The sequence below is a fragment of the Mastigoproctus giganteus genome, chromosome 13 (assembly GCF_048544385.1).
Source record: "Mastigoproctus giganteus isolate SK-2022 chromosome 13, ASM4854438v1, whole genome shotgun sequence".
NCBI lineage: Eukaryota > Metazoa > Arthropoda > Arachnida > Uropygi > Thelyphonidae > Mastigoproctus > Mastigoproctus giganteus.
In genome coordinates this window covers 135,423,456-135,447,570 of record NC_143587.1, presented here as the reverse complement: position 1 = coordinate 135,447,570, position 24,115 = coordinate 135,423,456, and the positions used below count along the sequence as shown (strand labels likewise).

The window sequence follows — 24,115 nt, the reverse complement described above, 5'->3', positions numbered from 1 at the left end:
ACGACCCAGTTGTGAAGTTAATCGCACAATATGAGAGATGCCAAAAGGTGTATATAACCAGGCACAGCGTGGTTACTTTTAATATAACCAGGCACAGCGTGGTTACTTTTAATATACACCTTTTGGCATCTCTCATATTGTGCGATTAACTTCACAACTGGGTCGTCATGTCTGCAATACTAGGGTACCTGCCCACCCACTGATGATAGGCCAATAGCCTTGAAACATGTCTGCGTGGTGGTACTCACTGAGAATAAGTAACAATAGCCTTCTCTATTAGTGAAGCGGTACTTATTCGAGGTAGTGCAGCATCATGGCAACTCGTCGTGAAGGCAGAGCACAATATGAGAAAGAGCAAATGATGCCCACAACACTACTTTTTAGTTTTTTTAAGAGTGTCTATGGTGTATCAAAACACCGATATTATATAGCAGGGAAAGTGTACATTTTGATCACGACGATTATACCCTGAGGCACTTGTAATGGACTGGATTTCTTCTCTATGAAATCGTTTGGCGTTCCCTTTCTTTTCTTTCTCTCGTTTTTTGGATTTCTGTGTGTGTGATTTGGTTTTTTTTCTTTCTTTCTTTCTTTTTTTTTTTTTTTTAATATTCGATTTCCCCTTCCCACCAGAGTTGTGATAGGAAGTTATAAAATTTCCGCAAAAAACCAATAAATATTTATTAATTTTGTGTGTTTTTATGTTAATTCCTGATTTAGTGATTTAATTTTTATATTCTTGTGAAGAGTGGGTGACAGAATGTCCTCATTTGGTAATTGTTTGGTAGGCGAATTTGAATTTTTTTTTTTTTTTTTTTCAATAATCTGTGGTCTGGAGATTTTGCTGTCAGGCAGGTAATGAAAGGAATTATATGACTCTTCTGAATTTTTTTTATATATAAATATATATATATATATATTTAAATCAGTTTGTTGGTTAAGAGTTTTCACACATGCATCAGCTGAATTGGGCCGTTTTACTTGCCATTTGAACATCCCGCTTTGTTTGTATTAGATGTGGTGCGTAAGGCAGTTTCGTGTAGATAAGTTTTCGTTTCATTCTGTCATGTCAAAATGTTTTCGTTTTATTCTCTCATATCGGGAGCAGTTTTTAGAGCGCTTGGATTAAGATTAAGTTGAAACTCCCCCCCCCCCACAAGCGTTTTCATATTCGAGTAGCTCTCCTCGTTACAGTACTAATGTGTGTTTTTAGGTAGGTGTCTGGTATAACTCTTGTGCTATTTGGTTTATTTTGTAGTTGCGTTTTGTCGTAAACCTACCTTATTATTATTATTAGTATTAGCTATATGGTGCAAAGAAGCCTTATGCTGCACGAGCCAAAAAAAAAAAAAAAAAAAAAAAATTCCCGAGTTACCCTGAGAGCGAGAGAGAGAAATAGAAAGGATTCAACAAGAAAGAGAAGAACGATGATGTCCAGCTCAGGACCCTGTGTGTGCCAAAATTATACTCACCAGATGTGAGCCCCTGGGAGTTAGAATAGGTGGGCAGATGGTTTTGCATAGAGAAAGAGAACTAGTATTACGATAGACAGTTTCTGTTTTTCTCTTGTTTGTATACCAGCAGAAGTATATATTAATGTATAAAAGCGTGCATACTGAGCTAAATTTTGTCAAATCCATTTGTGTCGCTCTTGAAGAGGATGTGAAATTTATGAAATATTTAAAGGGGAGGTATGAAAGTTAATTAAGCTGTGGTATACCTCTAGTTAAGAGAGATATCTGAACTAGTGAAAGGTCTAATACAGTTTGAGCTGAAAGACTTATATTTTATATTTCTCAAGGTATTGCTTGTCATGAAACAAATTAATAAATTTACAAAACTGATTTTTTTTTTTTTTTTTGCCTACAATCAACCTACTCATCATCATCAGCCATTTTCAATCCACTGCAGGATGAAGGCCTCTCCAGCAACTTTCCAGTTCCTTCTGTTTTGAGCACTGGCCATCCATTTACTACCCAAAAACTCATGAATTTCATCTATCCATCTCCGCCTTTGTCCCCCAGGTTTTCTTCTAGCTCCTCTTGGGTACCATTCTGTTATTTTTTTAGTCCATCTGTTATCATGTCTTCGAACTATGTGTCCTGCCCAAGACCATTTTAGTTCTTTAGTTTTGATAAGAATGTCCTTTACTTGAGTTTGCTGCCTAATCCATGTGTTTCTCCTCTTATCTAACAGTCTGATTCCCAATATAATTCGTTCCATTCTTCGCTGTGTAGTTCTCAGCTTCTCTTCCATTCTTTTGGTGAGTGCCCAAGTTTCACTTCCATAAGTCATGGTGGGGAGTATACATTGATTCATTATTTTACGTTTCAGACAAACTGGGATATTGCTCTTCAGTATGTGACTATATTTTCTGAATGCTATCCATCCAAAATTTATTCTTCTCTTGACTTCCAGCCATTTATCATTATTACAGCTGATAACTTGTCCCAGATAAGTATATGACTCCACCTTTTCAATTACTGCTCCTTCAATCATTATTTCCCTTTCCGTGGCATACTTGTTCATCATTACTTTTGTTTTAGCCATATTCATCTTTAGTCCAAAATCCTTACTAACTGTGCATAACTGATTAAGATTTTCCTCTAATTCTTTGGGATCGTGGCTTATGACCACAATGTCATCTGCAAATCGTAAATGGTTTAGGTACTCTCCGTTCACATTGACTCCTTTCTGCAACCAGTCTAATCTTCTGAAAGCTTCCTCAAGGGCAGCAGTAAACAGCTTCGGAGATATTGTGTCTCCTTTTCGAACTCCTTTCTCGATTTTAAATTTGCTACTGTCTTTGTCTAATCTAATAAAGAAGGTAGCACTCTCATATATTTTCTTCAAAATCATAATATATGGGTTATCTATGCCTTGTCTTTCCAGTGCCTGAAACATTGCCTTATGCTGTATGGAGTCAAATGCCTTTTCATAATCCACAAATGCCAAGCATAATGGTGTTTTATATTCATTTGCTTTCTCCATTAGCTGTGATATTACATGAAGGTGATCCGTAGTTGAGAATCCTGTCCTAAAGCCAGCTTGCCCTTTCGGTTGATTCTCATCAAGTATTCTTTCTAATCTGTTAGTAATGACCCTTGTGAACAACTTGTAGATGTGGGATAACAAGCTAATTGGTCCATAATTTCCAATTTCTGATTTATCTCCTTTTTATGCAGTAAAACTATGATTGCATTATTCCACTGCTTAGGCGTCTCACTTTTTCTAATACACTTTGTGAAGAGCCTTGCCAGTTTTTGTGTTATGTCTCTTCCTCCCAATTTTAACAACTCTACAGTAACTTCATCTTCCCCCGGGGCTTTCCGATTCTTCATTTTCTTCAATGCATGTTCTACCTCATCAGGAAGAATATCGGGTATGTCGTAAGTGTTGCTACTTTGCAATCCATCTTCCCCACTGCTGGTAGCATTCCCTCCCTCCTTGTGTAATTCTCTATAGTAGTCTTCTGCTATTTGAATTATGCCTTCTCTACTGTTTATAAGTACACCATTGCTATTCTTCAGTTTCGGTATCATTTGTCTTTCTGTATTACTGCTCATGGCTGCTGATTTAAATCCTTTGTTTTCCCTTAATGCTTGTTCTACTTTTCTTGTGTTAAATCTTCTTATGTCCTCTCTGAGTCTCTTTCTAATGGCTTTGCATAACTCAGTATACTCAATTTTCTCCCTGTCAGTGTTTTTCTTGCTCTTCATTTGTCCTCTTCGGTTCATGACAAGTGTTTCATGACTAATTTTTTGGATTTCTGTTTCCCTATTGGTTTCTTGGGGTTTATCACTTTCAGAAAGTTGTAATATTCCTCATCGATATCTTGGTCCTGAGCAGTCTGCAGAAGCTCAAACTTGTTCTTGAGTTCCAGTACATACTGCTTTTTCTCCTCCTCTGTTATCTCAAAGACCTTTGTATTATTTACTCGAGTCAGTTTTTTCCTTTCCTTTCCTACATCTATATCAAGTGTACATCTTATCATTCTGTGATCACTTCCACCATTTACCTTATTCAGGACGGTAACATCATTCACAATATATCTTCTGTTAATGAGGATGAAGTCGATTTCATTAGTTGTTAATCCATTTGGACTCTTCCATGTCCACTTTCTGTTCACCCTTTTCTTGAAAAAGTGTTCATTACTGACATTCCTTGAGATTCTGCAAATTCCACAAGTCTTTCACCTCTTTTATTTCTTTCACCAATTCCAAAATTTCCTATAGTTCCTCTTTCTGCGCTGTTTTGCCTTTTTCCAACCTTAGCATTGAAGTCCCTCCATAATAATAGTGTAGTGGGTTTTCTGCTCATCTAGAAGACTCAATTTCGGTGTACATTTCTTCAACCTCTTCATCATCATGGCTCGACGTTGGTGCATAAATCATTATAATCTTTAGCTTGTAATCATTATAATCATTATAATCAACCTACTACATGCCCCCTTCATTAAAAAAAAACAAACACATTACATCACTTCAAATATCAAAATAAAAGGCATGTGATGCAAGAATTTCTTGTTGCATAGGTCCTCCATGAGCCATTCTTTGTCACTGGTTTGGAGAGTTCTGTGTGTGAATCATTTCCATTCTGTTACAATTGAAGAATTTCTCGATATGCTAACTATAGCTTCTTCAGAGTTGTATTTTCTGATTTCAGGTGGAGGTAGGGTTTTTCTGCCCACACAACATGCAAATCAGCCCAGGAACACACTTTCACAGATGTAATACACATCCACACAATATGGGCAAAGTTGCTATGTTCTTGAGAAAGTCTGTGAATAATTTTTCAGTTTGTATACAAGTGATTTGAAGAGTAAGAAATACTTCAGATGTTTACAAAACACCAATCATGGATATAATAGTGAATTCCTAAATACCCACAATAGATAACTTTTTTTTTTTTTTTTATCTTCTATCTAGCATGGCACTTCTGCAGATGCCATGTTTTTTTAATTAATTTTTCTGTTATATTTTTAAATCTATAAATAAATAAAATAAAATCTTCTTGCATGCACCAGTAGTGTATGCAGTGTAATTAGCTGTATTTATTGTGTGACCAAATGTGTGCTTTTTATTGAAAAAGCACAGATTTGGTCTGAATTAATACAGATTTGGGACACAACTCTAAAGGCAGAGCTACATATAAATTTATTCTAGATGTCTCCTTTACTGCCAACAAGAAAAATTCCCTATGGTTCTCTCCAAACCTCTGAACATAATTTATCATAACCGGACGTGGCTCTTTTAACTCCAAACTCTTTCAGTTCAGAATAAGTAATACTGATTCTTGGCTGTCTCCAACTGGAGGACTTGAACCACTTGCTCTATCACTGCCTTTTGTACACTGAGCTAAGGAAATCACTAGAGGAGCGTATAAACACTTTCTCACCTGGTAATGAAAAATATTAGTAGAATCTGCTTCACATCTCACAATCCTACAACAATTTGCTTCTGATTTATTTGCTAGATGAGACTTCAGTTGGCCAATCCTGAAACAGGATTGGCCAATTGAAGTCTCACACCTTCGTTAACGTCATCAGCTTCAACATAGTCATCATATCTCAGTGAGTGGTGTCTTACAAAGTTGAAACCCTGTCACTCTGAATAGCTCTTAGAAGATCATCTTTTTGAAGATCTACTCCATATTGATCCAGTTTTCTTTTTACTTTTATTTCCCCTCAGGCCTGGACAACATGAGGCTCGCTGGCACCCACTGGTATTGCACTGCATGCAGGATTTGTCCGATCTTGGGTAGTTCACTTATGTTTTTTTTTTTTTCTTTTGCTGGTATTCCAGTCTGGGCAACTCTTTATTTTATTTATCTTTTTCCTTTTATTTTATTTAACCCCAGGGGCTCACATCTGGTGAGTATGGGTTTGGCGCACCCAGGATCCTGAGCTGGGTATCATCATTCTTCTCTTTCTTGGTGATTCTCTTCTACTTCTGACTCTCTCTCTCTCTCATAGGGTAACTCGGAAATTTTTTTTTGCCTGGTGCAGAATAAGCCTCAGGCTACCTTGCACTATATGGCTGATAATAATAATAATTTTATAATCACCATTATTATTTATTTATATATTTTATTTTTTTCACTCTTATTTATAATTTCTTTTTATTATCTTATTTTACTTTCATTTTATTTATTTATTATTTTTTCTTTTTCCACTTTTATAATTTTTTTATCAGCTTATTTTAATTTTACTTTCATTTTATTTATTATATATATGTTTTTATTATTATTATTTTTTTTTTCACTATGCTGGTACCCTTAGTGTGGTAGCTGTGGATTTTGCTGGCACCTACTGCTATACACTGGTATAGCACTAGCTCTAGTGGGTGTAGGACTTTGCGCTCTTCAAGGCAGACAACTATTGTAATGGTTTACCTCCACTTGGCCAGAGACATATCCAGTTGTGCTCCACCTCCTTGTGATGTAAATGGGCATGGGCATGCTTTCCAGGTGATCACCTTCTCCGTTGCAAAGAAGCCAGAGACAACTAAACAGGACCAGGGTATATCTGCCAGGGGCAAAGGTTGATGATGATGTTGTAGAGCAGATATCTTTTAAGGGCACAAAAGATGATATTGTTGTACACATTGACACTAATGATATTAAGAGTAGGAGCCTGGTAGAATTACTTAACAAGTACAGATCACTATTGAAAAAACTGTGAATTAGGGTTGAATTTGAATGTTTCTGCAATTCTGCCCAGACACAATAGGAGGGAGTATATGATGAGAGCCTTGTTGATCAATTCTGACTCGTTGAGACTGCTGGAAGTCATTGCAGTACAAGTAAACACATGGGTTGTGTTAGGGTAGCTAAGAATAGAAACAGGTGCATGTATACTTGCGTGTACACCAATGCTAGGAGTTTGGTAAATAAATTTGATGAATTTGAGGTATTGCTCAAGGCATCAAAGGTGGATATTGTTGGGATATCAGAGACGTGGTGTCACACAGATATAAGGAATGCAGAACTAGAATTTGGGGAGTACAACTTCTACAGAAAGGATAGGAAGGGAGGAGGGGTTATGCTATTAGTTAAGAAACACATAAAATCCCAGGAAGTGAAGCCAGTCGACATCGCTGGACAGTGCAGTGTCGAGTCAGTTTGGTGTGACATAAGCATTGGGAGATCAAAATTGAGGGTAGGAGGGTGCTATAAGGCCTAATGACTCTGGTGAGTATAATAAGAAACTGTACAGGGAAAGAGAGTGGGCCAGTACATCAGAGAGTCTTATAATGGGGGATTTTAATTTCCCAGATATTGACTGGAATTTGTGGGTTGGTCACTCACACACTAGCAAGGCTTTTGTGGATTTATTGGATGATTGTTTTCTACATCAGCATGTTCGGGAGGCAACTAGAGGGAGTAATATTCTTGATTTGATTATCAGTAGTGATTCTTTATGCATTACGAATCTCCAGATAAAGGAACCACTAGGTGGCAGTGATCACAGTGTGCTGAAGTGGGATTTACTCAAAGAGGTAACTACCATCAGGGGTAAAGGGAAGGGTTATTTCTTTCGTAAAGGCGACTGCGATGGTCGGAGACAGTATTTAAATTCCATACAGTGGGACCAACTGAAGATGTTACCAACAGTAAATTCAAAATAGGAAGCATTCAAAGAACTTATCTTGGAAGCTACTAGGCGTTACATTCCAACTAAGAAATATTGTTCAAGGTTTAGGCCAAAATGGATGTCAGATGAACTAATGAGGCATATGACAGAAAAGAAAAATGCATGGGATACATATAAATTAACACGTGACACAGAAGCCTATGATAGATACAAGTTGATCTGTAACCAAGTTACAAGGGAGGTTAGGCAGGCAAAGGCAGATTACGAGAAATCCTTGGCAAGGGATGCAAAGAAAAAGAGCAAAGAGTTCTTTACTTATGTAAACTCTAGAAGGAAGGGGATGAATCAGATTGGTCCACTTGATATCGATGGGTCAACTGTTGATGATCCTGCTCAGGTAGGTAAAAAACTAAATGAATAATTTGCTTCGACATTCACACATGAGAGGTTATTCAGCGAGGGGAATGACAGAGGCGTATTCAACTCTGGCAGTAAGCTAGAGAATCTTGTAATAACTGAGAGTAAAGTGGAAGAGAAATTGTTGAAGATAAACACAAGAAAGGCAACCAGGGTGGATGGGATCTATCCAGTTATATTAAAGGAGGCAGCAAAGGAAGTAAGAAAACCCTTAGCCATAATTATGAGAGCTTCCTTGGACTCAGGAGAGGTACCCACAAACTGGAGATGTGCAAAAGTGATCCCAATTCACAAAGGAGGATCAAAGGCTGGCACAAGTAATTATAGACCTGTCAGTTTAACTTCTGTTCCAGGAAAATTAATGGAGGCATTGGTTAAAGAAGCACTGCAGGATCATCTAGACAAGACTTCAGTGATAGCTCGGACACAGCATGGTTTTGTTAAGGGGAAGTCTTGCCTGACCAATTTGATTGGATACTATGATGCAGTCACAAAAGAACTGGATGCAGGGAATAACTTTGATATTATATACTTGGATCTTAGAAAGGCTTTTGATACTGTTGCAGTGGAAGACTGCTGCACAAATTGGAGCAGTGTGGCATCGGAGGCAAATTGCTGCTATGGATAAAGGGGTGGTTGAGGGGGAGAAGACAGAGAGTGGTAATCAATGGACACTGCTCATCGTGGACTAATGTTATTAGTGGAGTCCCTCAGGGTTCAGTGTTGGATCCATTATTGTTTTCTGTATTTATAAATAATATTGATGATGGTATATCAAGCTTAATGTCCAAGTTTACAGACGATACAAAGGTTGTCAAGGACACTGCTGACACTATGCTGTTGCAACAGGATCTGGAAACTTTGAGCAGATAAGCTGAGAGGTGGCAAATGAAGTTTAACAGTGACAAATATAAAGTACTACATATGGGAAACAGCAACCCCAGAGCAACGTATAAACTCTGTGGTACTACAATGACAGGGGTAGAGAATGAAAAGGACCTGGGGGTAATTGTGTAGGCAGGTATGAAGTTTTCTGACAGTGCAGACAGGCTGCAAGAGTAGCTCATGGTGTCTTGTCAATGATATACAGGAATTTTTCTAGCAGGGATAAGGAGGTGATTATTCCCTTGTATAAGGCAATGTCAGGCCACAACTTTAGTACTGTATACAGGTCTGGAGGCCTCATTTCAAGGATGTAGAGCTGCTGGAACGAGTACAGAGAAGGGCAACAAGATTAGTGAATGGAACAAAGGGGTGCTCTTACGAAGAAAGGCCTAAGTTTTGCAAATTACATTGTCTGGAGACTAGGCACCAGCGTGGTGATCTGATAGAGGTGTATAAAGCTTTGAATGGTTTGAGCTTGCTCAATGCTGATGGAATTCTTCCTCTTGCTCAGAATAATCACCTGAGAGGGCATAAATTCAAATGAAAGACATCCTGAAAAAGGCGTCTGAGGTTGGGCAATTTCGGAAGCTTTCGGAAGCATCGGCTTCCTTCCTCAGCAGTAACAAAACTTCCTGCAACACTTCCGTATGTAACAGGCTCACGGTACTTATACACGTGGTTTAGTCGGCACATAGTCTGAACTGGAAGCGGAAACAGCTCTGGAGTGTACCAAGCTAAACCGTTCATCCACACTTAGGACAGTGGTTTCAAACAGAGGATTCATATGCATGCCTCTATCTATTCATGATATTGTTGTCGGATGAACTGATTTGTAAGCTCTTAAGCCATTTACGGTCCCAGAACCCATGCCCTCGATCCACAATAACCACATCCTCTGGGGAGATTTGATTCTGCCTCTCCCAAAAATGCTCGGCCACAGTAGACTTGTTGTAATCAGCATTTTTTTATAGCATTTGCATGCTCCCCCAGATGATCCTTGAGCCGTCGTTTTGTCTCGTCCACATAATATTCCCCACAATCCGGGCATTTTATCCTTTATACTACTCCACTACTCAGGTCCTTTGCTATTGGGGCTTTTACTTGGGACACAACTGTGTGCAACCTCTGCCCGGGAAGCTGCACACAGCGTGTTGTATAACCATGCAAAATCTCGCTAGATGCTCAGTAACTGCCGGATAGTGAGGAATGTATGCAGTAGCCACAGGAACAAACGGTTCCTGACGGTTAGACTCTGTTCCTCTACTAAATCTGTCTATGATCCTGTGGGGGTATCCGCATTTTCTAACGTCTGCTGTGACTCGTCTAATTTCACATACTTTGTCCTCAGAGGTAGTACATAGTGTGCATAGTGTTATGGTTGGGCGCCACCTGTGGTTTCCCACATCTGCGCCATATGTACACTGTGAAGAAATACAGAACACTGTAAATGCCAGAAAAAGTGTATTGTGTTGAATGTGTAGTATTGTGTTGGGTTCTGTTGTGTGTCCAGGCATTTAGCCGCAGGACCCCAGTGGGACCCCACGTTGCCCGCACATACCACTAGGAGGTAGCCAGGCTGCCCATTATTCTCTGGCAGTTCTCCGTCAGGGTCGCCTGAGCATCCTGAACGGAGACCAATTAAAAAAAAAAATAAATAAATAAAATTAAAAAATATATAAATAAAAAAACCCGATAATAATAAAAAAAAATAATAATAAAAAAATAATAAATAAATAAATTTAAAAAAATAATAAAAATAAATAAAAAATAAGGTAGAGTGCGGCAGTACAGGGTGTACGGAAGAAGATGGGGGATGAAAGTAAGAGTAAGGGGATCCCGTAAATTGACAGTGGAGCATATGCCCCACCAGGAGAAAAGGGGGAGGGGATAACCCCAGAAGGGTAGAAAAACCACTCAGCGAGAGTGCTGAGTGTGACATATTTTGCGGTGGAGTGGTCAAGACCACTGGAGCCTACCCAACTATATGGAAAGTTAGCAGGTAATCCTACTCTGGATGTTCCAGGTTTAGCAAGTCTGCTGGTAAAACAGTGAAGTACAGATTTTTTATTTCAAGTTTGAGTAAGTCCTTTACAGGTTTCTGTCCCTGGCTTGAGTTGGTTGTAGAGTCCTGCGCCTAGAAAAGAGGTTCTGTGCGTACTCCGTTAATGATTTGTAATATTGTTCTTCAGAAATTAGCAGGTGCTCCTGTCCTTGAGGTATGTGTTGTAGCCTGGTGTACAGTGTTCCTTGAAGATCATTATAAATTGGGCAGTTATAAAGAAGATGGTCCCAATCTTCAATTTCTCCACATGTACAGTAGGGGTTATTGATGATTCCCAATCAACTTATGATTTATAGAGCCGTGTCCAGTTATAATATATGTACAGTAGAGGCCAGGAGAGAACCAAGGTGGCCACTTTGGATAAACTAGTTTGACATCCGGGATGAATTTCTTAGTTATCAGGCTCTCGTCCGTCTCCTCCCATCTTGTCTGCCAGATTTGTAGCATGGCAGCTAGTTTTTTCTTTTCTCGCTTACAGTCAGTGCGGGTGTCGATGGTATGTCCCAAGATGGTAGCTGGGATTCCCCGCGACAGGCAGTAGTGCAATCCTCAACGGATAACCTCCAAGTCAAGGGGAGGACATCTGCAAGAACCTGGAGGGCCGAAGAACTTACTGTGCAACAGACCCTGGTAATGGCAAGCAGTATACTCAGCTGAATTGTTTCCAGTTTGCATTTATTGCAAACAATTGTTGCTCTATGGTACCAAATCCCCGATCTGTATGTAATAGCAGGGAGGAATATAGCGTATAGGAGTTTGAGTGTTCTCTGGTTCAGACCCCAGTCACACCTGCTTACTCGGACGATTAAGGCTGCATAATTTCTGATTTTTTCTTGAAGGTATGAGAGGTGCGGGAAGGAGAGCTTTGAATCCAGGATGATACCCAGGTGTTTTAGGGAAGTTACCAGCTTGATGGTTTTTCCTTGTACCTTGATCTGAGGAGGCCTTGATATTTGTAGGGTGCCTTTGAGAAGTATGGATTGTGTCTTCTGTGGAGAAATCCGGAGCTTGTGTAGAGTCCCCCAGTCCTGTAAGATCTGTAGTGCTTCATTTCCAGTGGCCTCGAGAGCTGCTGTGGTGTCCACTGCGATGGAGATGGTAATATCATCTGCGAACGCTTGGATAGTAACAGGGCCCAGATCCAGACCAAGTAACTCATCAAGGACGATGTTCCAGAGGAACGGGCCAGGACCGAACCCTGTGGGCAGCCTCTGTAGATAGATTTGGTGAGCTTCTGGTATGGTGATCTTCCTGTTGGAAAGGTAACTTTCTATACACCTGTATAAGTTGGCTGGTATGCGTGCCAATCTTAGCCTGTGAAGAATGCTTGGCCACCAGAGCATGTCAAAGGCCCCGGCAAAGTCAATGGTTATGAGGAGAAAGTACTTGTAATTAGTGTTGGCTGCAGCTTGGATTATTTGGTAGAGAGCATCCTCTGTGCAGCGTCCTGGTAGTACAGTGTGACTCTGCTCCATCTAGTAGAGCTTTTACCACACTATTCTTATGTTGTCCAGTTTGTGCTGAACTATAATGGGTGTACTGGCCTCTGCACATAGGTTTTTTATACACTGAAGTTTTGAGCCTAGAGCCTATCGTAGAGACCAGTACATCCAAGAATGGAAGTGTACCTCCTGTCTCCACCTTTGAGGTAAATTGTGTAAATTGGGAGAAGCTATTGAGCCAATGGAGTGCATCATCCTCTCTCCCCTTCTGGACCACAGTAAAGGTATCATCTACGTACCTCTTCCATTTCTTTATGGGAAACTGACATCCACCAAAAACCCTGGCCTCTAACTCCTCCATGGCCAAATTGGACACGATGGCGCTAATGGGAAATCCCATGGCTGTACCATGAACCTGTTTGTACATAGCACATTGATTCTGGGACCGTAAATGGCTCGAGACCTTATGAATCAGTTCATCCGACAACAATATCATGAATAGGGACAGAGGTGTGCGTATGCATCCTCTGTTTGAAACCATTGTCCTAAGTATGGATGAACGGTTTTGCTTAGTACACTCCCGAGCTGTTTCTGCTTCCAGTTCAGACCATGTGCCGACTGAACCATGTGTATAAGTACCGTGAGCCTGTTATATAAGGTAGTGTTGCAAGAAGTTTTGTTACTGCTGAGGAAGGAAGCCGATGCTTCCGAAAGCCCCAGGTTTCTTATCATTTTTATCGCTTTTAATCCGGTTTATTTTAGTATATTTTATTGCAAAGATTTTATTAACAGTTTTAATGTTTTCACAATGTACATAATTTAATTTATTATAATATCAGTTTTTGTAAATACATAGTATAGTAATTTTATTTTATATTTTAATTTGTAAATTTTCAGTTACAGTAAAATACTTATAGTTGGTGTAAGGGTTTATTTATTGCTAAGATATTGAGGAAAGACAGATGTAGGATAGACTTGCGGAAATTTGCCTTTAGCCAGCGGGTGGTTGGTTGGTGGAACAGACTTCCATCCCTTGTCATGGAAGTTGATAGCCTAAATAAATTTAAGGCTCAGCTGGACAGGCATTTTGAACGAACGGAGGGGTGAAGTGGAAGTGGGTTTTTGTTTTTTTTTTTTTTTTGGCTGATGCTGCATAAGCTTGCTTTCTTGCATCATATGCCTCTACTAATGCTAATGCTAATTCAGCGCTGGAGAGATTGTGCAAGGGGTAGATTTTTCTCAGCCTGGTCTGTGCTTGTTAACAGGAGAGATTGCTTCTACAGGGATGGGATACACTTAAATAGAAAGGGTAGAAAATATTTCCTGATGCTATCGAGGTGGGTCGGAAAACTTCTAGCTTGGGGGGGGGGAATATATGGGCTAATAGATTAACAGTAGCTGCTGGCAGAGGTGAAAGTGATTCTTGTACTGCATCTATTGGAATGAACAGCAAACTGAAAAACAAGATGCAGGGGATCAAGTGGACCAATCTGATTCATCCCTTCTTTGTAGAGTTTACATAAGTAAACAATTCTTTGCTGTTTTTCTTTGCATCTTTTGCCAAGGATTTCTCATAATCTGGCTTTGCTTGTCTAATCTCCTTTGTGACTTGATTACAGACCAGCTTTTATCTACCATAGGCTTCTCTGTCACCTTATAGTTTATATGCCTCCCATGCATTAATCTTCTAGGCGCCTCGGTAGCCAGGTGGGAAGGAGCAGCAGTGCGTAGCACACGCTTCTTGATTAGACTGGGGTTCGAGCCCATCACCACCAAATACGGAGGATGCGGAAAAGAATGACCACCGCATATCCCGGAGCAATATGGCCTTAGTTGCTAATGCTCCTAAAAACCAAAACAACAACAACAGCATTAATCTTCTCTGCCATGAATTTCATTAGTTCATGTGACCTCCGTTTAGGCCTAAACCTTGATAGCATGCCCTTCCTGTTCAAATAGTCACTGTGTACTCCATCGGGTAAATTTTGCTGTGAAAAGCTTTACTGCCAACCTGAAAGATATTTTTAAGACACTAATAGAAATTGTCACCTACCTAAATTCTTGTGACTTAAATTTCAACATTTTCCGGCAGTTTGTTACAAATTGGGCAGCGTCAACAGCTGCTTACTTTTTTAAACCGAAGTATGCTGGTTGAGTCAAGGTAATGGGCCAATCAGATTCTCTGATTTGCACTCTGAAATTTTGATATTTCTTGCTGATCATAAAGCTGAAGCCACAGGAAAAACAACTCAAGTTAAATGGTAAAGATTCATTGACTTTGTCTATTGATTATAATTCACAAGGGGTTTGCATATCTTGCTGATGTATTTGAGAAACTGAATGCACTGAATACATAACACTTTTCATGGCTAATGATAAAATCTCTGCATTCAAAGATGCATTAAAATTAAAATCTCTCATTCATAGACTCTCTTTGGAGAGAGTTGAAGCAGGACAGTTTCATACTTTTACTACATCTTGTTGAAAAAAAAATATCTGTGCAGAATGAGACTTGCAGAAAGCAATAATTAGACCACCTCACATAGGAGAGACTGCTTCTACAGGGATGGCATACACTTAAATAGAAAGGGTGCAAGAATATTTGCTGATGCTATCGAGGCAGTGTTAGGTGGGTCGGAAAACTGATAGATTGGGGGGATACAAGGACTAATAGTTTAACAGTAGCCGTAGGCAGAGGTGAAGGTGATTCTTGCACAACTTCTATTAGAATAAGTAGGTACCTGGAGCGAGGGGTGTTGGGGGTTTCAGGGACGGATGGCAGTCATCGTGAAACAGGTGGGTATATGGGATGTGTTAGAGTAACTAAAAATAAGAATAGGTGCATGTATACCAATGCTAGAAGTATAGTAAATAAATTTGATGAATTTGAAGTGTTGGTCAAGACATCAAAGGCGGATATTGTTGGGATATCAGAGACGTGGTGTCACACAGATATAAGGAATGCCGAACTGGAATTTGGGGAGTACAATGTGTACAGAAAGGATAGACAGGATAGGAAGGGAGGTGTTATGCTTTTAATTAAGAAAAACATAAAATGAAAAGAAGTGCATCCAGTTGATATAGATGAACAGTGCACTCTGCTCAGTCAGTTTGGTGTGACATAAGCACTGCAAAAGCAAAAATAAGAGTAGGAGTGTGTTATAGGCCTAATGACTTGAATGAGTACAATGAACAGTTGTACAGAGAAATAGAGTGGGCTAGTAAATCGGAATGTCTTATAATGGGGGATTTTAACTTCCCAGATATTGACTGGAACTTGTGGGTTCGTCACTCGCACACTAGTCAGACTTTTGTGGATTTATTGGATGATTGTTTTTTTACAGCAGCATGTTCGAGAGCGACCAAAGAAAGTAATACTCTTGATCTGGTTATCAGCAGTGATCATTCATGTATTAGGAATTTGCAGATAAAAGAACCACTAGGTGGCAATGATCACAGTGTACTGACGTGGGATTTACTTAAAGATATAATTACCATCAGGGGTAAAGGAAAGGGTTTTTGCTTATGTAAAGGCGAGTACAGTGGTCTCCGACAGTTTTTAAATTCTGTACAGTGGGATCAACTGACGATGTTACCAACAGTAAATTCTAAGTGGGAAGCATTCAAGGAATTAATCGTGGAAGCTACTAAAAGTTTTATACCTATTAAGAAATATTGTTCAGGGTTTAGGCCTAAATGGTTGTCAAATGAACTAATGAGACTCGTAACAGAGAAGAAAAATGCATGGTATGCATATAAATTATCTAGTGACTCAGAAGCCTATGGCAGATATAAGTTAATCTGTAATCAGGTCACAAAGGAGGTTCGGCAGGCGAAGGCAGATTACGAGAAATCCTTGGCAAAAGATGCTAAGAAAAACAGCAAGGATTTCTTTACTTATATAAACTCTAAAAGGAAGGGGATGAATCAGATTGGTCCACTTGACATCGATGGTTCGACTGTTGATGATCGTGCTCAGATAGCAAACAAACTGAATGAGTATTTTGCATCTACATTCACACGTGAGGAATTACTAAGGTTTGAAAATGACAGAAGGTTATCAAATTGTAGCAAGATACTTAATGATTTTGTAATAACTGAGAGCAAAGTGGAAGAGAAATTGTTGAAGTTAAACGTAAGAAAAGCACCTGGGGTGGATGGGATCTATCCAGTTATATTAATTGAGGCGGCAAAGCAACTAAGCAAACCCTTAGCCATAATTATGAGAGCGTCCTTGGACTCAGGGGAGTTTCCCACAGACTGGAGATGTGCAAATGTATCCCCAATTCACAAAGGGGGATCGAAGGGTGACACGAGTAATTACAGGCCAGTTAGTTTAACTTCTGTTCCGGGTAAAAGAATGGAGTCACTGGTTAAAGATGCATTGCAGGATCATCTAGACAAGACTGCAGCAATAATTCAGACACAGCATGGGTTTGTTAAGGGAAAGTCTTGTCTGACAAATTTGATAGGATATTATGATGTGGTTACAAAGGAACTGGATGCAAAAAATAATTTTGATATCATATATTTGGATTTCAGGAAAGTTTTTGACACTGTTGCGCATGGAAGACTATTGTACAAATTGGAGCAGAATGGTATTAAGGGTGAGTTGCTACAATGGATAAAAGGATGGTTAAGTGGGAGAAGACAGAGGGTGGTAATCAATGGGTGCTGCTCTTCGTGGACTAATGTTATTAGTGGAGTCCTACAGGGTTTGGTGTTAGGTCCACTGTTGTTTTGTATATTTATCAATGATATTGATGAAGGTATATCAGGCTTAATGTTGAAGTTTGCAGATGATACAAAAGTTGGCAGGGTTGTTAATGACAGTAATGGCAGCGTGCTACTGCAACAGGATCTAGATAATTTGGGCAGATGGGCTAAGAAGTGGCAATTGAAGTTTAACCTTGACAAATGCAAAATACTGCATATGGGTAGAAGTAACCCCAGAGAAACGTACCAACTGTGTGGTACTACAATTAAGGTGGTAGAAAATGAAAAAGACCTGGGACTAATTGTGCAGTCAGATATGAAGTTTTCTGAGCAATGCAGACAGGCTGCCAGGGCAGGTCATGGGGTTTTGTCAATGATGTATAGGAATTTTGCTAGCAGGGAAAAGGAGGTGATTATCCCTCTGTATAAGACAATGGTCAGGCCACGCCTTGAGTATTGCGTTCAGGTCTGGAGGCCTCATTTTAGGAAGGATGTAGATTTATTTGAGCGTGTACAGAGAAGGGCAACAAGATTGGTGAGGGGAATGAAGGGATCCTCTTACCAAGAGAGGCCTAAGTTCTGCAAATTTCAGTGGCTGGAGACTAGGCACCTGCGTGGTGATCTGATTGAGGTATATAAGGCCTTGAATGTGTTGAGCACGCTGAATTCTGATGGGATCCTTCCACTTGTTCAGATTACGAACCTAAGGGGTATAAATTCAAATTAAGAAAAGACAGATGTAGAACAGATGTGCGGAAATTTGCCTTTAGCCAACAGGTGGTTAATTGCTGGAACAAACTTCCATCTGTCATTGTGGAAGTTGATAGGTTGAATATATTTAAGGAGGAACTGGACAGGCATTTGGAGGGAATGGTGTGATTTTTTTTTTTTTTTTTGGCTGATGCTGCATAAGCTCATACACTTGCTTTCTTGCATCACATGCCACTGCTGCTGCTGCTACTACTACTACTACAAGGTGTACAAACAAATTTTTGGATTACCAATAGGTTTTAGCCTGGTGGCTTAATGTCAGAGATCTATCTCTCAACGATTGAGCATGTACATTTGACACCTTTTCGACTCCGTATCACATACTATGGAAGGTATTTAGACGATGTTCTAGTTATTACCGATAGTAGTACTATCCAGACATTTTACATTTCGTTTAATAATATTCATTCTAGACTTAAATTTACATTGGAAAGGGAGGATACAGATACAAAGTCATTAAACTTTCTAAATTTCACGCTTACCCGGGACTCGAATAAAATACAATTTAGCATCTATCGAAAACCTACAAACACACTTTATGCTTCTACATTATAATAGCTATCACCCGTTCACCTACAAAAGATCGATTATCTTTAATCAATTTCTAAATGCCTATAAATATTCAACGATGGAATCTGGTTTGGACTCAGAAATACAAATATTAACTAGCAGATTAACTAGGGGAAAATACTACACCAATCAACAATAGTAATATCAAAAAATACTTTATTTCTGTCCCATATGTTGAACAGTGGCACAAACAGCTTAACAGATTCTTTAAAGATACCGAATTTAAAATTGTAGCTAGGCCAATACGGAAGTTACACACTATACTGAACAATCGCTTGGTTCTTTCCACGTTCGCAACACAAATTAATGATCTGGTATACAACATTTCTTGCGGTGATTGCATCTCATCTTACCAAGGTTCGATGCGATTTTCTCTTAATATTCGTGTAAATCAACACGAAGCCTCAGTTCGTGCTTCTTGTTCAGCAGCGTCAGAATTAGCCTTTCATGCCATTAACGAAAAACATACTTTTTTTATTTAACGAGGCCAAAATACTTAACGTTCAACGTAATTATATGCGACTATTAATTGCAGAAACCGTTGAAATTAAATTACACGAGAATTCTGTTAATGTTCGGCGGCCATATTTGATCTCCGATGCGTGGAGACCATATTTGATAATTTAAATAATCACTATTTAAGTTTGAGGTTTAACCCGATTCGGTAATTTTCGTTCCTGTGATCACGACATACGGTTGAAAAGCGTTGTCAGCTTCAGGAAGGAAAATCGTTTTGAATATTTTCGTTAGATTCTTTTAATTGCGTTAATTTCATTTTTAATTGTTTTAATTGATTTGGATTGTGTTAAATTGATTATTTAATTATTTATATTTTACTCTAATGTACCGGTAAGTTGTCGATTTTTTCGTTTTTTCCGTTTTAATTTCTGGACGGTATCATACGGAAGTGTTCTACGTACTGTATTGAGGTAAACTCTTCTTATTATTTTACTAATATTATTATCAACGTAGAACATATTCAGTATTACAGCTCTGATTCATACTATCTAAAGAATTATCTAACATTTTTTAATTATAACTCTGATAAGCACACAGCAAAAACAAGATAAATCATTCTTGAGGGCCTAAAATTCTCCAAGGCAAATGAATGTGTAAAATATGTTATGTAAACAATTGATAAAAAAAAAAAAAAAAGAATGGTGTACAAAATGTGCTAATGTTCCTTGGCTGATTTTCTGTGCAGTTTTTGTTTCTGTTGTGATTTCTCTCACTGTGCATCAGAAGTGAGGTAGTTGGGAAATAATTTTTTGGATAACAAGAATATTATTAAAGATCTCATTTTGTTTTATTATTCAGTGTAGTGTCAAGTTATAAAATTATGAAAAAAATATAAATAAAATTATAATTTTATTAGTAGGGATGGCAAATTATGCAAGATTAGCCAAAAAAAAAAAAGCTTTCCCACGTCACCTCCATCACTTCTTATAGTTTGCCTAGTTCTTTAAATTTATTCAAAAGATCCACTTCCACAACAATAGATGGAAGTTTGTTCCAACAGTTAACTACCTGCTGGTGGAAGGCAAACTCATACATATCTGTCATTCCACTATCCCTCCTCAATTTTAATTTATGCACCTTCGTAAGTGTGGTCTGAGCAAGAGGAAAAATGTCATAAGCATTGAGCTTGCTCAATCCAGTCAGAGCCTAAATCATCTTATTCAGCTCACCTATCAGTCTCCATATGCTGCAATTTGCAGAACTGAAGCCTTTATTGGTAAAAGTATCTATTTGTTCCCCTCACTTATCTCATTGCCCTTCTCTATACTTGTTTCAGCAGATCCACATCCTTCCTAAAATGAGATTTCCAGACCTGTATGCAGTACTTAATGTGTCACCTGACCATTGCTATATACATTGGGATAATCACCTCCTTATCCCTGCTAGCAGAATTCCTGTATATCATTGAAAAAAACCCATGTGCTGTTCTGGCAGCCCATCTGCACTGTCAGAGCTTCATATCTGATTGCACAGTTACCCACAGATCTTTTTCATTCTTCACTACTGTCAGATTATTGTACCAACTGTGAGGTACCACACAGTTGGTACAATAATCTGGGATTACTTCTACCCATATGCAGTATCTTGCATTTGTCAATGTTAAACTTCAACTGGCACTTTTCAGCTCATCTGCCTAATTTATCTAGATTTTTTGCAGGAATATACCCTGATTACTGTCAGTAACCAACCTTCCAACCTTGGTATCACCTGCAAACAGGCATTAGGTTTGATATGCATTCATCAGAATCATTAATAAATACTGAAGACAACAATGGGGCCCCAGCAATGTACCTTTGGGGACCCCACTAATAACATTAGTCCATGAAGAACAGTGTCCATTGGTAACATGGAATTGTGTTCTCCCAAACAAACATCCCTTTCTCCATAGCAATAGCTTCCCTGTACAGACTTGGCACACCCAGGGTCCTGAGCTGAATATCATCATTCTTCTCTTTCTTGGTGATTCCTTTCTACTTCTCTCTCTCTCAGGGTAACTCGGGAATTTTTTTTGGCTGGTGCAGCATAAGCCTCAGGCTTCCTTGCACCATATGGCTAATAATAATAATTAGGGGGGCTTCGCATTTTTCTACCTAAAATGTAGAGATGTACGGAGTAAGTTAAATCTTATCTATGTAAAAGACACACTGTCAAAATGCACTGGTCGATATCTAATCAGGAAATGACCTATGTAATTATTTACCTGTGCATTGTAGTATGCAGCATTCTCAAGGTTGAATAAATATCATGGTAAAATCCAGAACGGTGTACACCCTTCAACATGGCGGCAAGCAAAACTTGACTCCCATATTTCGACAAATGGACAGGAACAAAGCAGTGATTGGCAGATGCCACTGCTTTCCCCATCCACGGACTTCCTAGGGTGTTTTCCCCCAAATTTGCCACTGTTTTTAAATCGGGAACTCATTTTCTCATTTTAAAACAGTGGGATTTAGGGATAAACACCCTACCTAAGCTAAGCCCCCCCAACATCGACGACACAAAACAATCAGAAAATGGAGGTGCCTTCACCTGTCAGTTATTGCCACCTTCCTCGCTTTCATCGAACTACCTGCTGGTGTATACTATCCTGCACTTCAGCCAATATCACTATGTAATTATTTACCTGCGTTTACATAGGTCACTTACGAAAAGACCTTTTGCTTCGGGTTCCATAATACATGAGGAATATTGTTGCATCCGAAAGAGCAGGACTAAAATATTTAACTGAAATACAGTAGACTCTTGATTTTCCGGGATAGATGGTAAAATAAATCCCAGATAATCGATTTCAATCCAAAAACACAGTAAGTCCCCAACATACGCCCCAGGACTTCTTACGTAAGTCAAGTTTTATGTAACTAGGGAATGACTGATAAAATATTTCTCCTATATCCGTGATATAGATATTAGGAGCAATATTTTATTGCTCCTATATCCATATCACGGATATAGGAGCACAAAATTACAAAACCCACATAATATCTCAGAAGAATGAATAAAAATAGTTATATATTTTTAATTAGTTCAATTAAAAACTTTATCTGGGGACAGCGGTGAAGTTGGAGTGGCACATACGAAAAGAAAACATTAAAGGAAGAAATTGTACAGTAAAAGCTGATATGTATTTCGCAGCCTCGGTTATTATAGTTGACTTCATTGGTGCCGATCCCTTCATTGCTTCTCATATTCTCTTTTTCCTTTATTATTGTGTTCACTGTTGACATTGACAAATCTAAATTCCACTCAATACTTGTTCATGTTTGACCATTTTAAAACATCCTTATTTTAATTTTCTGATCCAAATCAATTGCTTTCCTTTTCTTTTCTTTTTTTTTTTTTGATAGATTTACTAGTACTGCTGTCACTTATTCTCTTAGTCGGCACTATGATAACAGTCAAAACGAAATTTTATGTTAAGAATTTCACAGGGTTAAGGCGAAAACTCACTATTATCACCCAACACAAGCTCACATTTTACTAAAACATCTTTCTGGAGGTCACTACCATAAAACAATAAAAACAATTTGCATTATTGGGCTTTTCTGCTATTGAAATTCATTATAATGGTAGTAAACTCGATTGTATTGCATTTGCGATAATACCGATAGCTGGAATTCTGTGAGATTTTACGTTATTATGGTGAAATGTGTGTTCCCTTCACTGAAATCTTCAGTCATAGAATAAAAAACCTAAATAAATTTAAGAAATCTTTTCTTCATTCCTATTTTTAAGCTTGTGACTCCATATCCCGCTTCCATAATCTCTTTATTGATTGCCTATTACTATTATTATTCTGTTTTAAATTTTACAATCCTAAAAAAGAAAAAAAAAATTGTGTGAAAAAAAATTAACGTAAGTTCAAAGTTACGTAAGTCGGTTACTTACTACAGTACAATATATCCAAAAATGTTCAGCAACCTACGTAAAAAAATTGGCGATAGATAAAAAAAACTTACCACGTACTACTCGTGTCCAGAGCTTCCCTTTATTTTTTTCGATGTCGATTTTAAATCTAATAGCTTCCCTTTATTTTTTATGATGTTGCATATGGTTTGGTCACCAACATTATTAGCCATATGGTGCAAGGAAGCCTGAGGCTTATGCTGCACCAGCCAAAAAAAAAAATTTTCTGAATTACCGAGAGAGAGAGAAAATCACTAAGGAAAAGAAGAATGATGATAACCAGCTCAGGACCTTGGGTTTACCAAGCCCATACTCACCAGATGTGAGCCCCTGGGGTTATTTATAATGGTTCATTAGAGATTTAATGGATGCACCGTTTTCAAACTTGAGTAATTTCAAGTTTTTGTTTAATTGAAAACGCAACTCGTTTGTGTTTACCCATCATTTTCGCAATTTCTAAACAAAAAAATAATAAATTTTGTTATCCCTCACATAAATAACGAAACAAAATTTTTCTCTTTGCAGTGTGACGAAACAGAACAATTGAAGCAACAAACTAAACATTTCTTCTTTTTTTTTTTTTTTTTTTTAGTGTCAGATGTGAAGACAGTGGGCGTTGCAAGATAATCTCCCAGTGATGACTTTATAACGTCCTGCTTGTCGCTTATTTATGACTTGCAAAACATCTGTTTATACCCATTCTAGGTATTACTTGAATTTTATGATTTCTGGTTTATTTTTTTTTTTATTTGTAGTCTTGAAGTGACCCGGTTAAACTGATGCCGGTAAATGAAGAGTCTGCTGTATTTACAAACTATACAAATATTTAAAATATTTACAAAATACGAAACCACAGTATTTACAAATATACAATATTTATTAATATACAAAAAAAATTACAATGGAACATCAACTATTAGACAGAGACTCACATGCACGAGGTTGGTGAACATTATTGAGGCAGTTGTCAGTAATTAATTGCATTTGTAGTGACGTAATTGCTTTGCCCTCTTCTCCCATTGGCTCAAATAAATATCCCTAGGAGGATGACTTTTTTAATATATAGATAGATAGTAATGCTACAGTGCTCCAATGTATTAGATAGTATGAATCAGAGCTGTAATACTCTAATTCATAAATAATTATTTATATTTTACTCTAATGTACTGGTAAGTTGTCGATTTTTTTCCGTTTTAATTTCTGAAGGGTATCATACGGAAGTGTTCTACGTATTAT

The 24,115-nt window shown here is 38.3% G+C and overlaps 1 protein-coding gene across 1 annotated transcript in view; it reads left to right on the top strand.

Annotated features, from left to right (window-relative positions):
* Positions 1–833: 833 nt before the first annotated feature.
* LOC150076460 (death domain-containing protein CRADD-like) overlaps positions 834–24,115 on the top strand; it is a 68,469-nt gene continuing 45,187 nt past the window's right edge. Inside the window, exon 1 of the mRNA XM_090387516.1 lies at positions 834–855. The gene's annotated coding sequence lies outside the window, so the exon portion shown is untranslated. The remainder of the gene's footprint in view (positions 856–24,115) is intronic.